At 45.1% G+C, this 15,842-nt stretch overlaps 1 protein-coding gene across 6 annotated transcripts in view; it reads right to left on the bottom strand.

Annotated features, from left to right (window-relative positions):
• Window positions 1-3,047: 3,047 nt before the first annotated feature.
• LOC147097070 (zinc finger CCCH domain-containing protein 10-like) overlaps window positions 3,048-15,842 on the bottom strand; it is an 83,597-nt gene continuing 70,802 nt past the window's right edge. Inside the window, exons 2-4 of one of the 6 annotated variants that reach the window (XR_015074476.1) lie at window positions 13,948-14,017; window positions 12,887-12,976; window positions 3,048-7,640 (exon numbers count right to left, since the gene is read on the bottom strand). The gene's annotated coding sequence lies outside the window, so the exon portion shown is untranslated. The remainder of the gene's footprint in view (window positions 7,641-12,886; window positions 12,977-13,947; window positions 14,018-15,842) is intronic. The other 5 variants (XR_015074478.1, XR_015074474.1, XR_015074477.1 and 2 more) reach the window with 5 other exon arrangements.

Genomic DNA, 15,842 nt, shown 5'->3' with positions numbered 1-15,842 from the left:
CTTCCCTTTCTTAATCAATCTTTTTGTTATTTTTTGCTGTCTTTTAAAGTTTTCCCAATCCTCTATCCTCCCACTAGATTTGGCTACCTTATATGCCCTTGTTTTTAGTCGAATACTATCCTTAATTTCTTTACTTAGCCACGGATGGCTGTCTTTTCTTTTACACCCTTTTCTTCTCAGTAGAATATATATTTTTTGGAAGTTGTAAAATAACTCCTTAAATATACACCACTGATCATGTATCGTCTTACCCTTTAATCTATTTTCCCAATCCACTCTACTCAATTCCGCTCTCATACCTTCATAGTCTCCTTTATTCAAGCTTAGCACGCTTGTTTGAGATCCAACCTTCTCACCCTCTAATTGAATATGGAATTCAACCATGTTATGGTCACTCATTCCAAGGGGATCCTTTACTAGGGCATTTTTAATTAATCCCGTCTCGTTACACAGGACCAGATCTAAGGTTACTTGCCCCCTGGTCGGTTCAGTTACATGCTGCTCAAGAAACCCATCCCTAATACACTCAATGAACTCATCCTCAAGGAGGGGAACTTGGAGGCGGTGGTATTCCCATGCGCCTGCTGCCCATATCCTTCTAGGTGGAAGAGGTCGCGGGTTTGGGAGGTGCTGCCGAAGAAGCCTTGGTGAGCTGCTGCAGTGCATCTTGTAGATGGTACACACTGCAGCCACGGTACGCCGGTGGTGGAGGGAGTGAATGTTTAAGGTGGTAGAGGGGGTGCCAATCAAGTGGGCTGCTTTGTCCTGGATGGTGTCGAGTTTCTTGAGTGTTGTTGCAGCTGCACTCATCCAGGAAAGTGGAGAGTATTCCATCACACTCCTGACTTGTGCCTTGTAGATGGTGGAAAGGCTTTGGAGAAGTCAGGAGGTGAGACACTGGCCGCAGAATACTTAGCCTCTGACCTGCTCTTGTTGCCACAGTATTTATGTGGCTGGTACAGTTAAGTTTCTGGTTAATGGTGACCCCCAGGATGTTGATAGTGGGAGATTCGGCAATGGTAATGCCATTGAATGTCAAGGGGAAGTGGTTAGACTCTCACTTGTCATGATAGTCATTGCCTGGCACTTCTGTGGTGCGAATGTTACCTGCCACTTATTAGTCCAAGCCTGAACGTCATCCAGGTCCTGTTGCATGCGGGCATGGATTGCTTCATTATCTGAGGAGTTGTGAATAGCGCTGAACACTGCAGTCATCAGCGAACATCCCCATTTCTTTTCGGAACACCTCCATTCAGTCCGTAAGGATGACCCAGAGCTTCCGGTCGCCTGTCATTTTAATTCACCGCCCCATTCCCACTCAGACCTCACCGTCCTCGGCCTCTTGCATTGTTCCACGGAAGCTCAGCGTAAGCTCGAGGAACAGCACCTCATCTTTCGATTAGGCACTTTACAGCCTTCCGGACTCAATATCGAGTTCAACAATTTCAGATCATAACCTCGGCCCCTATTATATTTTTACTTATATTTTATATCCACACTTTTGTTTTGGCCCCCCTCCCCCCTTTTTTTCTCTCCCACATGGCAGCTGTCTCCCATTCTGCCAGCGCATTTCACACCTAATCTAGAGCAGTCTTTTGTCTCCATTAGTCCTATCACCATCTCGTCTCGTTTTGAATACCTCTTAATGTCTCTTCACTTCTCTTTTGTTCTCTCCCAGCCTCCAAACTGGCTTTTTAATTTGTTTCATTTCCTGTGCTTTTTCAGTCTTAACAAAGAGTTTTGACCTGAAACGTTGACTCTATTTCTCTCTCCACGGATGTTGCCTGGCCTGCTGAGTTTTTCCCAGCATTTTCTGTTGTTATCCCCATTTCTGACCTTATGTTGGAGGGAAGGTCATTGATGAAGCAGCTGAAGATGGTTGGGCCTAGGACACTGCCCTGAGGAACTCCTGCAGCGATGTCCTGGGGCTGTGATGATTGACCTTCAACCACCACAACCATCTTCCTTTGTGCTAGATATGACTCCAGCCAGTGGAACGTTTTCCCCGATTCCCACTGACTTCAGTTTTACTAGGGCTCCTTGATACCACACTCGGTCAAATGCTGCTTTGATGTCAAGGGCAGTCACTCTCACCTCACCTCTGGAATTCAGCTCCTTTGTCCATGTTTGGACCAAGGCTGTAATGAGGTCGGCAGCCGAGTGGTCTTGGCGGAACCCAAACTGGGCATCAGCGAGCAGGTTATTGGTAAGTGCCGCTTGATAGCACTGTCGACGACACCTTCCATCACTTTGCTGATGATTGAGAGTAGACTGATGGGGCGGTAATTGGCCGGGTCGGATTTGTCCTGCTTTTTGTGGACAGGACATACCTGGGCAGTTTTCCACATTGTCGGATAGATGCCAGTGTTGTAGTTGTACTGTAACAGCTTGGCTAGAGGCGTGGCTAGTTCTGGAGCACAAGTCTTCAGCACGATAGCCGGGATGTTGTCAGGGCCCATAGTCTTTGCTGTATCCAGTGCGCTCAGCCGTTTCTTGATATCATGTGGAGTGAATCGAATTGGCTGAAGACTGACTTCTGTGATGGTGGGGACCTCAGGAGTAGGCCGATATGGATCATTTCTCAATGGTTTAAGCAGTTTCCTTTCCACGATAAAAGCTCTGCCTTCGTACAAGAACACGTCACCTACCGTGGAGCTGCGCTTTTAACAGACCAGGCTGCTTGAAACCACGTGTAAATTAGAAATATCTGCATAAGCAAACCATGCAAACCTTTCTACTCCCTGGATTGTCTGTATGGCTGCAGAGGTGTCACCTGGCAACAGTGTAACTCCTGGAAGCTGCTCTGCACGCTTTAGTGCCATTTATTCAACTCCTACTTGGGTAACACACACTCTAGGAACTCTTGTGATGACTCAAAAGAGGATTTTGGCACCAGAGTAAAGGCATTGGTCTGCTGAGGTTTGCAGGGCCTCATTGAGACCTCAACAGTTGTCACAATTTAGGTAGAGTTTAATAGAATAGGAGCTTTGTTATGCCATGCAGTCGGTGTGCAGTTTGTCTACCATGTAAGTGATTGAAATAAGGTCTCCAGTTTTAAAAGAAAACTTTATTTTTTTTTTATTTTTTTTTAAAAAGGAGAATTGTCATTAGGGCAGTTTCTATGCATTCACAAATTTCAGGGTTGTAATAATATAAACAAATCAACCACTCAATACCATCTAAGATGGCCATGCTGTCCACCGGGACCTCTTCAACAGTACTACTTTCAAAAGAGTTTATATAGAAACTGTTCATTAATAAAAAAATACTGCTTTTATACATATGCATATGATCAAAAAGGAAAACTATTACAAATAGATAATGTGAAGGACAATCTGGCATCAGTATAAAGGTACGTGTTGAAAAATTGAGCTCCCTGATGGCTCAGTGGGTAAATGCACCACATGATGGAGTACTAAACGACACAGACAAAGAAGATCCCAAGTTTGATCACCATTTTGTGCCGAGTTAGCGGATCTCAGCTGGGGTAACAATAAGGGTATTACAATTGGCCTCAACGACCCACAGTTAGAGGGGATGGCGTTCCTGCTAGCTATCCAATTATCCCTGTTGGAAATGTGTGTGTGTAAAAATTATTACAACTTGCATTTATATAGCACCTTTAACGTAGTAAAACATCCCAAGGCACTTCACAGGAGGACCTATTAGGATGGGTGACTAAAAGCTTGGTTTAAGAGGTAGGTTTTAAGGAGGAGTGAGAGATGGGAGAGGTTAAGGGAGGGAATTCCAAGCTAAGGGTGTAGGCAGCTGAAGGCACGGCCGCCAATGGTGAGTTAAAGGGAGTGGGAGATGCACAAGAGGTCAGAAAAAATGAAAAGAAAGACTTGCATTTCTATAGCGCCTTTCACGACCACTGGACGTCCCAAAGCACTTTCCAGCCAATTAAGTACTATTTTGAAGTGTAGTCACTGTTGTAATGTGGGGAACGCGGCAGCCAATTTGCGCACAGCAAGCTCCCACAAACAGCAATGTGACAATGACCAGATAATCTGTTTTTTTGTTATGTTGGTTGAGGGAGAAATATTGGCCCGGGACACCGGGGAGAACTCCCACCTCTTCTTCGAAATAGTGCCATGGGATCTTTTACATCCACCTGAGAGGGCAGACGGGGCCTCGGTTTAACGTCTCATCCAAAAGACGGCACCTCCGACAGTGCAGCGTTCTCTCAGTGCTGCCCCTCCGACAGTGCAGCTCTTCCTCAGCACCGCACTGGAGTGTCAGACAAGTTTTATGTGCTCAAGTCCCTGGAGTGGGACTTGGAACCCACAACCTTCTGACTCAGAGGTAAATGTGCTACCAACTGAGCCACAGCTGAACTGGAGGAACACAGTTCTTGGGAGGGGTGTAGGGCTGGAGGCGGTTGCAAAGATAGGGAGGGATGAGGTAATGGAGGGATTTGAACACGAGGATGTGAATTTTTAAATGGAGGCATTGCCAGACCGGGAGCCACTGTAAATCAGTGAGCACGGCGCGGGGGGGGGGGGGTGGGATTGGTGAACAGGACTTGGTATGAGTAAGGATACGGGCAGCAGAGTTTTGGATGAGCGCAAGTTTACGCAGGGTGGAAGATGGGAGGCAGGTCAGGAGAGTGTTGGAATAGTCGAGTCTGGAGGTAACAAAAGCAAGGATGAGGGTTTCAGCAGCAGATGGCAGGGTGGAGATGGGCAATGTTACAGAGGTGGTAGTAGGCGGTCTTTGTGATGGGAGAGGTTGTGAGGTCGGAAGCTCAGTTCAGGGTTAAATAGGATGCCGAGGTTGCGAGCAGTCTGGTTCAGCCCGAGACAGTGGCCAGGGATGGGGTAGAATCGGCGGCGAAGAGTTTGCGGTGGGGGCTGAAGATGGTGGCTTCAGTTTTCCCAAAATCTAATTGGAGGAAATTGCGGCTCATCCAGGACTGGAGCAGTCTGACAAAACAGAGACAGTGGAGGGGTCAAGAGAGATGGTGGTGAGGTAGTGCTGGGTGTCATCAGCGTCATGTCTTCCACATGCTGCCCCTTGGCGACATCATCTGATGAGAAATAGAAGGGGGCCAAGGATAGATCCTTGGGAACTCCAGAGGTGAAACTTGGGGGGGGGGGGGGGGGGGGAAAGAGTGAAGATTCTCTAGCTACGGATGGACAGGTAAGAATGGAACCAACCGAGGGCAGTCCCACCCAGTTGGATGATGAAGGAGAGGCGTTGGAGGAGGATGGTGTGGTCAACCGTTTCAAAGCCTGCAGACAGGTCGAGAAGGATGAGGGGGGATAATGAGTCACAGTCATATAGGATGTCATTTGTGACTTTGATTAGGGCCGTTTTAGTGCTGTAGTAGGGGCGGAAACCTGATTGGAGATGTTCAAATATGGAGTTGCAGTAAAGATGGGCACGGATTTGGTAGGCAACATGTTCAAGGATTTTGGAGAGGAAAGGAAGGTTGGAGAAGGGGTGGTAGAATGCAAGGTCAGAGGGGTCAAGGTTGGGTTTTTTGAGGGGGGGGGTTAATGGTGGCATATTTGAAAGGGAGGAGGACATTATCTGAGGAGAAGGAACAATTTACAGTATCAGCTCGCATAGGGGCCAGGAAGGGAAGTTGGGTGGTCAGCAGTTTAGTGGGAAGATAGGAGAGAAACTAGAGAAAGATGCAAGTTCAGGGCTAGGGCAGGGGGCAATCTTGGGGGACATTTGACTTGGTAGGCAAGCGGAGGGGAGGGATGCGGCAGAGGCAGCTGAATGGATGGTTTCAAGCTTAGTGACAAAGTCGCCCTTGAGCTTCTCGCACTTTTTGTTGGAGGTGAGGGTGGAAGAGGCAGGGGAAAGCAGATTAAGGAGATGGTTGGTAGTGGAAAAGAGAAGCCAGGGGTTATCTTTGCATTCCAGGATGATCTTGGAATAGTGAGCAGTTCTGGCAGAAGAGAACAGGGCCCGATAGTGATGGATGTGGTCCAGCCAGATCTGACGATGAATGGCTAAACCAGTTGTGCACCATATACATCAAGCCTGCACCCCTTGGACAAGGGAGCGAAGATGGGGGTCGTGCCAGGGCGAATGACTGGGTGAGAAAGTAAGGGTTTTACTGGGGACAAGGGCATCAAAGGTGGAGGTGAGGGTATGATTGAGCAGATTGATAGCTGTAGAAGTATCGTGGTGAATGGAGGGGCAAAGGCTAGACATTTTGGAGTTTGAAAGTGCAGCTATAGGTGACTTGGAAGAGTTTTTTCCAGGGACGGACACAGAAGGAAGTGGGGTTGGAAGGGGGAGAAAGGAGAATGCGAATGGAGAGGGATACAGGGAAGTATTCAGAGATGGTCTTGTCTGTAATTGAGTCAATGCGAACAGAGGAGTCATGTAAGGTCGATGGGGGTGGTCGTGGATAGGAGAGTTTAAATGAAGGAAGAGGTTAAGGGAGGACAGAAGTGCAGTGAACTCTCAGAGGAGAGAGGGCATGTTGAGTTGAGATGGACGTTGAAATCACAGAGGATGAGAAGTTGCTCAGTGCATAAAAACTTACCCAAAAAAATGCATGAATTTTGCTCCAAGGCCTAACCTCTTTCAGTGCTCTGGAGCCTGAGTTTGGCTCCAAGGCTGCTATCTGTGGTCCTGGTGCACCCATGAGCAATGCTATGGGAGATCGCTCTTTAAAAAAAAAAAGTCTGTCCCTATCCACCCAGCATCCTGCCCGGCTGGTGCCCGACCTGCCCAGGGTTGTTCCTAAGCTGACACAGGCACCCATGTCTTTCCCAACCCAGCTGACCAGTCAGAGTTGCTCCGAACTATTACCACTCTGCCCAGCTTGCCCCAGCCCCGGGTCCTTCTCCTGCTGTTCGGGTATGTTTGGCTCCCACACTGTACTTGCAATATTGAGACAGAACCCAGTGTTGCAAGCGCAGTGGATGGGAGCTGAATGCAGAGTCCCAGCTGTCTTGCTTGCTCACCTGCCCACCTCGAGAGCTTCATGGCCCACCAGCTTGACCACTTTCACCACGTGCTTCACGAGCCCACATGCTCGCTTTTCTGCCTACCTGTCCCAAGTGCTTCCTGGCCCCCTGCTCACCCACCCTAAGTGCACACCGAGAGGTGAAACAAGAGAGCAAGAGCTGAAGGAGGAGAGCAGGACGTGAATGAGGAGAACAAGAGACAGCCAGAAATGGCACAGGAGAGCGAGACAGACAGAATTGCAGTGGGAAAGAGACAGTTTTTGAGGACAGGGGAGGAGGAGAGATTTTCTGATCGATTCTGCCCAATAAATTAGGTGTAGGGTGGGTATAACCAAATCAGAAAATGCAGTCAGAGCTTAGTCACACCTAACTTTTTTTCCTTCATACTCCCAGCACCCCCAGTGTTTCCATGTCTCCTTATTCCTGGGCCTTCACTTCTTGCATAAATGTAGATGAATCATTTGTAGCTGGTTTCATTTCTCTTCGATGACCATTGTTCAACTCATCCATTCCCTCAATGCAACCTCGGAGCGGACATGTCGACATGCGGTTGAGACTGCACTTTAGGCCTGTGTTCAACTCTTTCGTTCCCTCAACGCAACTTTAGGGCTGAGTGTTTGGCAGGCAACCGAGTTGGAGCGGCTGTGCTCTGAATTCATCCACTCCCAACTCCTAGTGTTCAAGCACTGGAATCCCAGGATACTGCTGATGAGAGATGGGTTAACAACTGTGTCAAACTAGTGCAGACAGAAATTTAACACAAACAGTTTGATTAGTGTGCTAAAAATAGCACACAGAGGAAATTAAATCCCCAACAGTTATATACTCAAAAACATATTTTATGAAACAATTGTACACTTTGCATGGTGGTTGAGGAGAGTACATTGGATATGCTGGCAATGGTTGCACATTCACTGGGAGCAATGTGTGCTTAAAGATTGCAGCAATTTGTTAGTTGGGGAGATACTGAATTAGATTTTTTGAAATGTTAATGGTAATAAAACCTTCCACATAACATAAAAGTGAATCCAAAGGTCTTCTATAGGCATATCAACAGTAAAAGGGTTGTCTGAGGAGCGGTGGGCCTGATTAGGGACCAAAATGGAGATCTATTGGTGGAGGCAGAAGGCATGGCTGAGTACTAAATGAGTACTTTTCTTGGGTGTTTACCAAGGAAGAGGACTTTGCCAAAGCTATGGTGAACGAGGAGGTTGCTGGGATATTGGATGAGATAAAAATAGATAAAGAGGTACTAGACAGGCTGGCGGTAATTAAAGTGGATAAGTAACCCAGTCCGGATGGGATGCATCCTAGGTTGCTGAGAGATGTAATGGTATAAATTGCAGAGGTGCTGGCCTCAATCTTCCAATCGTCCTTAGATACAGGGGTGGTGCCAAAGGAATGGGAGGATTGCAAAAGTTAACACCCTTGTTCAAAAAAGGGGAGAAGGTTGAACCTGGTAATTCCAGGCCAGTCAGTTTAACGTCGGTGGTGGGGAAGCTTTTAGAAACAATAATCCGGGAGAAAGTTAACAGCCACTTGGACAAGCATGGACTAATAAAGGCAAGCCAGCACGGATTGGTTAAGGGCAAATCGTGTTTGACTAACTTGATTGAGTTTTTTGATGAAGTAACGGAGAGGGTGGATGAGGGCAATGCGGTTGATGTTGTGTATATGGACTTCCAAAAGGCATTTGATACGAGTACTACATATTAGGCTTGTTAGCAAAATTGAAGCCCATGGGATAAAAGGGGCAGTAGCAGCAAGGATACTAAATACGATTAAAATCACTAAGGAAGTGGTACTTGGTAAAATAATGGGACTCAAGGTGGATAAATCCCCTGGACCTGATGGCTTACATCCTAGGGTCTTGAGGGAAGTAGCGGTAGGGATTGTGGATGCATTGGTAATAATTTTCCAAAACTCCCTGGACTCAGCAAAGGTCCCGGCAGACTGGAAAACTGCTAATGTAACACCCTTATTTAAAAAGGGCAGTAGACAGAAGGCTGGAAACTATAGACCTGTTAGCCTAACATCTGTGGTTGGTAAAATTTTTAGAGTCCATTATTAAGGAGACAGTAACAGGACATTTGGATAAACATAATTTAATAGGACAAAGTCAGCATGGTTTTATGAAGGGGAAGTCATGTTTGACAAATTTGCTGGAGTTCTTTGAGGAAGTAACATACAGGGTGGATAAAGGGGAACCAGTGGACGTCGTGTATTTAGACTTCCAAAAGGCATTTGACAAGGTGCCACACAAAAGATTATTGCTTAAGATAAAAAATCATGGGATTGGGGGTAATATTCTGGCATGGGTGGAGGATTGGCTATCTAACAGAAAGCAGAGAGTTGGGATAAATGGTTCATTCTCAGACTGGCAATCAGTAACTGGTGGTGTTCCGCAGGGGTCAGTGCTGGGTCCCCAACTCTTTACAATCTATATTAATGATTTGGAGGAGGGGACCGAGTGTAACATATCAAAGTTTGCAGATGATACAAAGATGGGAAGGAAAGTAGTGAGTGAGGAGGACATAAAAAACCTGCAAAGGGACATAGACAGGCTAAGTAAGTGGGCAGAGATTTGGCAGATGGAATACAATACTGGAAAGTGTGAGGTTATGCACTTTGGCAGGAAAAATCATAGAGCAAGTTATTATCTTAATGGCAAGAAACTGGAAAGTTCTGTAGTACAAAGGGATCTGGGGGTCCTGGTGCACGAAACTCAAAAAGTTAGTATGCAGGTGCAGCAAGTGATCAAGAAGGCCAATGGAATGTTGGCTTTTATTGCTAGGGGGATGGAATATAAAAACAGGGAGGTATTGTTGCAGTTGTACAAGGTATTGGTGAGACCGCACCTGGAATACTGCATACAGTTTTGGTGTCCATACTTAAGAAAAGACATACTTGCTCTCGAGTCAGTACAAAGAAGGTTCACTCGGTTAATCCCGGGGATGAGGGGGTGGTCATATGAGGAGAGGTTGAGTAGATTGGGACTCTACTCATTGGAGTTCAGAAGAATGAGAGGCGATCTTATTGAAACATATAAGATTGTGAAGGGGCTTGATCAGGTGGATGTGGTGAGGATGTTCCCAATGATGGGTGAAACTAGAACTAGGGGGCATAATCTTCGAATAAGGGGCTGCTCTTTCAAAACAGAGATGAGGAGAAACTTCTTCACTCAGAGGGTAGTAGGTCTGTGGAATTTGCTGCCCCAGAAAGCTGTGGAAGCTACATCATTAAATAAATTTAAAACAGAAATAGACAGTTTCTTAGAAGTAAAGGGAATTAGGGGTCACGGGGAGCGGGCAGGAAATTGGACATGAGTCTATGTTCGGAACGGTCATGGCCCTGTGGGTAACGGAGCGGGCCCAGGGGCCGTGTAGCCTGGTTCTGCTCCTACTTCTTGTGTTCTAATTATGTGTTAGATTTCAGGAGATGGTTCTATTCCTGTTCCTGGCTGGGGTGGAGATCACCTTTTACAGAAGGTAAGTACTGTAGAAAATATAGGGACAGTGATCTCCTGGACGAGTTTCGATTGCCTAGATGGGTCGGAGAGGAATTTCCCAGATTTTTTTCTCCCAAATTGGCCATTGGGTTTTTTCATCTGGTTTTTCGCCTCTCCCAGGAGATCACATGGGTTCAGGAGGGATGTAGTGATAGTAGATTTGAGGTTAGGATCAGATCAGCCATGATCTTATTGAATGGTGGAGCAGGCTCGAGGGGCCGATTGGCCTACTCCTGCTCCTATTTCTTATGTTCTTATGTAAAATTGGCTAAAGGATAGAAAAGGATAGAAACGAGAGTGTTGTGGTGAATGGCTGTTTTTCGGACTGGAGGGAGGTATACAGTGGCGTTCCTCAAGGGTCAGTACTTGGACCACTGCTGTTTTTGATATACATTAATGACCTGGACTTGGGGGTACGGGGCACAATTTCGAAATTTGCAGATGACACGGAATTTGGAACTGTAGTAAACAGTGAGGAAGTAATAGACTTCAAGACAGACAGACAGGCTGGTGGAATAGGCGGACACATGTCAGATGAAATTAAACGCAGAGAAGTGTGAGGTGATACATTTTGGTAGGAAGAATGAGGAGAGACAATACACGCTAAATGGTACAATTTTAAAGGGGGTGCAAGAACAGAGAAACATGGGGGTGCTTGTGCACAAATCTTTAAAGATGGCAGGACAGGTTAACAAAGCAGTTAAGAAAGCATATGGGATCCTAGGCTTTATAAATAGAAGCCTAGAGTACAAAAACCAGGAAGTTATGCTAAATCTATATAAAACACTAGTTCGGCCCGAGCTGGAGTATTGGGTCCAATTCTGGGCACCACACTTTAGGAAGGACATGAAGGTTTTGGCGAGGGTACAGAAGAGATTTACTAGAATGGTTCCAGGGATGAGGGAATACAGTGTCGTGGATAGACTGGAGAAGCTGGGTTGCTCTCCATGGAGCAGAGAGGGCTAAGAGATTTGATAGAGGTGTTTAAAATCATGATGGGTTTAGATAGAGTAAATAAAGAGAAACTGTTTCCAATGGCTGAAGGGTCGATAACCAGAGGACACAGATTTAAGGTGATTGGGAAGAGAACCAGAGGCGACATGAGGAAAAACCTTTTTACGCAACGAGTGGTTAGGATTTGGAACGCGCTGCCTGATCGGGCGGTGGATACAGATTCAATAGTAGCCTTCAAAAGGGAATTGGATAAACACTTTAAAGGAGAAAAAATTGCAGGGATACGGGGAAAGAGCGGGGCAGTGGGACTAACTGGATTGCTCTTCGAAAGAGCCGGCGCAGACTCGATGGGCCGAATGGCCTCCTTCTGTGCTGTATTATGATTCTATGATATTCCTCAGCACCTATTTAGTCACCCAATATACTGGACCTATAGCAGCATTAGTCATTAATATAGATACGACAGCTGAACAGAAATTTCAATATATTGCAAAATGTATGAACAATTTCAAATCAGCACAAAACAATATATCCAATGAAATTGTACTTTACAGCATTGAGGCAAAATTTGCAATTCTGTATAAAGAAAGACTTTGCATTTATATAGTGCATCACACATTCTCTGGACATATAAAAGCGCTTCACACCCAATTAACTACTTGGGAAGTGTCGTCATTTGTTTTGTAGGCAAATGCAGAATCCAATTTGCAAACGAGATCAGTGACCATTTAATCTGTTTTGATGGTGTTGTTGAGGGAGGAATGTTGGCCAAGACACTGGAAGATATCCTTGCTCTTCTTCAAAAAAAGTGCCATGGGATCTTTTACATTCACCTGAACATGCAGACCAGGCCTCGGTTTAATCGCTCATCTAAAAGGCAGCACCACCAACAATACAGCACTCTGTCAGTACTGCACTGAAACATCAGCCCAGATTATGTAGTGAAGTCTGTGATGGGGTTTGAACCCATAATCTTCTGACTTGGAAGGTAGGGGTACGACCATTGAGCCAGCTGACGCATATTGATCACGAATACATCCTCTCACAAAGAGTGAGAATGAGAAAGAGTCAGACAAATAGAGAGATAGATACCACAATGAAAAAAGTATGAGAGATCCATAGAAAGAGATAAAAATGAGTGGAAAAACAACAGAAAGACAGAGCAACATAGATTGAATTAGAGTAGGAAAAAACAAGAGAGAGACAGTTGCAGGAAGAATCAATTTTGATTTTATTTTCCTCTCTGAGTAATACCATGAAAGATCAATTGTCTGTTATATTTATTGGCAATTTATGCTCCATAGCAACCGAAAGAGGAAATTTCCCAGTTGCCTATCTGTAACCCGAGTTTCTAACAGGCTGTGAATTTACCTTATATAAAATTACCACATTCATACTACAGCTGAAAAATGTGTTTGTTGCAAACGACGCTAAATGGTCAAGAATTCATGGTGCAAGTACTCGGTTCAAAGCTCAGAGTAAGAATTACCTCCTGACCTTGGAGCTGTTCTGGGCTGTGAAGCAGATTTGTTCAGGCTGGTATTCAAAGTTAATAATGATGTCAATCGCTGGGCATTTACTGTGGGGATGGAAAGCAATGGGCTGGGTGAAGATAATTCAATAAAAAAAAAATGAGGCTAACATTTTGGGCCATTTGTCACAACTAGAAACTATGCAAGCCCCATTATAGGTCGGTGCTTTTTACCAGAGATAACTTAGTGTCAAACTGCACTTGGGCAGCCAAGAGCACAAACTTTGGGAGTTTCCACTTAGTTCAGATCATCTTAATTGAAACTGAATGCGATGCTGACAAGAGGAAGCAGCCATAATATAAACAAGGCTCTTGTTAGCCACACGAAGCTCAGAGCTTACTACAGGTTTCAGTTGATTTGATGGGTGTAGCTGTTTGAAGGAATAAAACTGTTAACCAGTTTGAAAAAAATGAAACAAAAGCAAAATACTGCGGATGCTGGAAATCTGAACTAAGAACAGAAAAAGCTGGAAATAATCAGCAGGTCAGGTAGCATCTGTGGAGAGAGAAACTGAGCTCACGTTCCAGGTTCCAAGGTCATCGACTTGAAACGTTAACTCTGAAAAAACGAAAGTTTGATACACTGGCGATTCACAGAAAAAGACAATGCTATAACTGATATACAATGATGTGACAGAAGTGAGAGTTGTATTTTTGCTTAACAGGCGTGGGACATTAATTCCTAATGATAGGCATTCAGCAGATGACCAGTTTAATCTGATTAACATTCAATGAAAGAGCAGGAAACACATACACTACAGTACATGGGTCTCTGAAACAGACTGTGGGGAGTACCAGATGTTGTGCATTACAATGAGACTGCTGCTGTTTAAATACCATCCACATCATCACCTCACAGGCATCATCAGCTCAGCCTGCCTCATATGCACACAAGATTTCAATGAACCATTTTCCAGTGGAACCTTTAAAGCTGCAATGGCTCAAAATTGTTTTTTTTTAAAAATTTTATTATAAAGGTGGTGGGGAGCGGAGAGCGGATTTAAAAAAAATCTTCCTACCAGCGCCACCGGTCACAAGATATTCCAGTTTCCACAGCACAGTTCAATTCCTGGATGTTGGTTCCTTGCTCTGAGTGACAAGGATTCAGGGGCAATGAGCAGAGGTCAATGATCGGAATTCACAAACAAAAAACTCCACTGATGGCTCAACAATAACCTGCATTTATATAGCATCTTTAATGTACAATACGTCCCAAAGTGCTTCCCAAAGGAGAAATGGACACCGAGCGGTAGCAAAAGAGAAGTTGGGGAGGTGACTGAAAAAGGTATGATCAAAGAGGTAGATTTTGAGGAGGTTTTTAAAGGTGTGGAGAGAGATAGCAAGTGCAAGTGCAGTTCTCCCCGGTGTCCTGGCCGATATTTATCCCTCAACCAACAGATGATCTGGTCATTATCCCATTGCTGTTTGTGGGAGCTTGCTGTGCGCAAATTGGCTGCTGCGTTTCCTACATTATAACAGTGACTACACTTCAAAAAGTACTTCATTGGCTGTAAAGTGCTTTAGGATGTCCTGAGGTTGTGAAATGAGTTATATAAATACAAGTTCTTTCTCGGAACACTACAATTAGCTCCACTACCAATGTATCAGGGAGGAGAAAAAACAGCAGCTAGGATCCTGCTCCCATTTGCTGTCCAGTCACCTTCTGCTGGAAGGGCACATGTGTGGATGTTCAGTGAGAACAGGGTCTATGATGCCCTTAATGGGCATGACCAGACTGAAAAGTGGCCACTGGGTAAGGTGCAGGAGGGCTTCCCATACCTGTGGAACTGTGCACCCTGCAGGAATCAGCACCATACGGAGAGAAGAAAATGGGGAAGGGGTAAGGAATTTGATCGCTGTTTTGCAACAGATGGCACTAGGGAGAAGTTCCTTCCCCCACCCCCCCTTCTCTTTTATACCCCTCCTCTCCTGAAATTCCACTCCATGAAAATTACCCAATTTATGGTGCAGATGAGCTGATATTACATGGATATCAATTGATGATAATTAAAAAGGCAGCAATATCTACATTTAATGGTGTCTCTCACCCTCATCTTCCTGTGTTTAAACCTACTGGTCAGAAACAGGCTGGGAATGGACATTTTGTGTAGGAACACCATTTCAAGGACATCATGAGATGTGCACTACCTGTTTATAGCTACTGGAGTTCAAGCAGTAAATGTCAAGCTCTGATAAGGCAATCCTGCAACACTGAGAGTGATTGTTATTTTGAGGCTAGCAACATAGTGTTTTGGAGGAGTTACATTGTCAACTTACAGTAACTAGAGTGAACATTGAATGCCATTCGGAGCATTATGTTGAGCTCCCCCAATGGCTTAGTGAGTAAATGTGACACTGAGCTGAACCTAGAAGATCCGAGGTTCAATCTCCAATCTGTGCTCAATTACCTGATTTCAGGCAGAGTAGTAGGGATACTACAATTGGGCTCAACATCTCAGAACGAATGCACTTTTACAGGAAACTTTTTTTAAATCCGGCACCGGTTCATCAAAAATTCCGGATAACCGAAAGCTATAGTAAAAGATACGGAGCTGAGAGCTCTGTATAAAGCAACAAACCCTGTTGCTTAGCAACAGGTTCAGAACAATGGCCACAGGTTCCAAGCGTCTCTGTAGCTTAGCAACAGCTGCAGCCACACCCTTGCACAGCAACAGATCGAGTAAGGCAAGTAATATCAAGTATGACCCTACTCCTGAATTTTGCCGGTTAACCGAGATTTCCGGTTATTTAGGTGCCGGTAAATCGAAAGTTTCCTGTATATAGCACCTTATTATCACGTCCTCAGGACCTCCCAAAGACCTTTACAACCAATGGATCACTTTTGAAGTGCAGTCACTGTTATATAGGCAAACACAACAGCCAACTTACACAATATGCATTAAGGAGGGGTGAG

This window comes from Somniosus microcephalus, chromosome 33 (genome assembly GCF_052327205.1).
Source record: "Somniosus microcephalus isolate GS21.2 chromosome 33, FLI_Smic_1.0, whole genome shotgun sequence".
Classification (NCBI taxonomy): Eukaryota; Metazoa; Chordata; class Chondrichthyes; order Squaliformes; family Somniosidae; genus Somniosus; species Somniosus microcephalus.
Note: the sequence above shows the minus strand (reverse complement) of the source record. Positions and strands in the feature narration are given on the sequence as shown.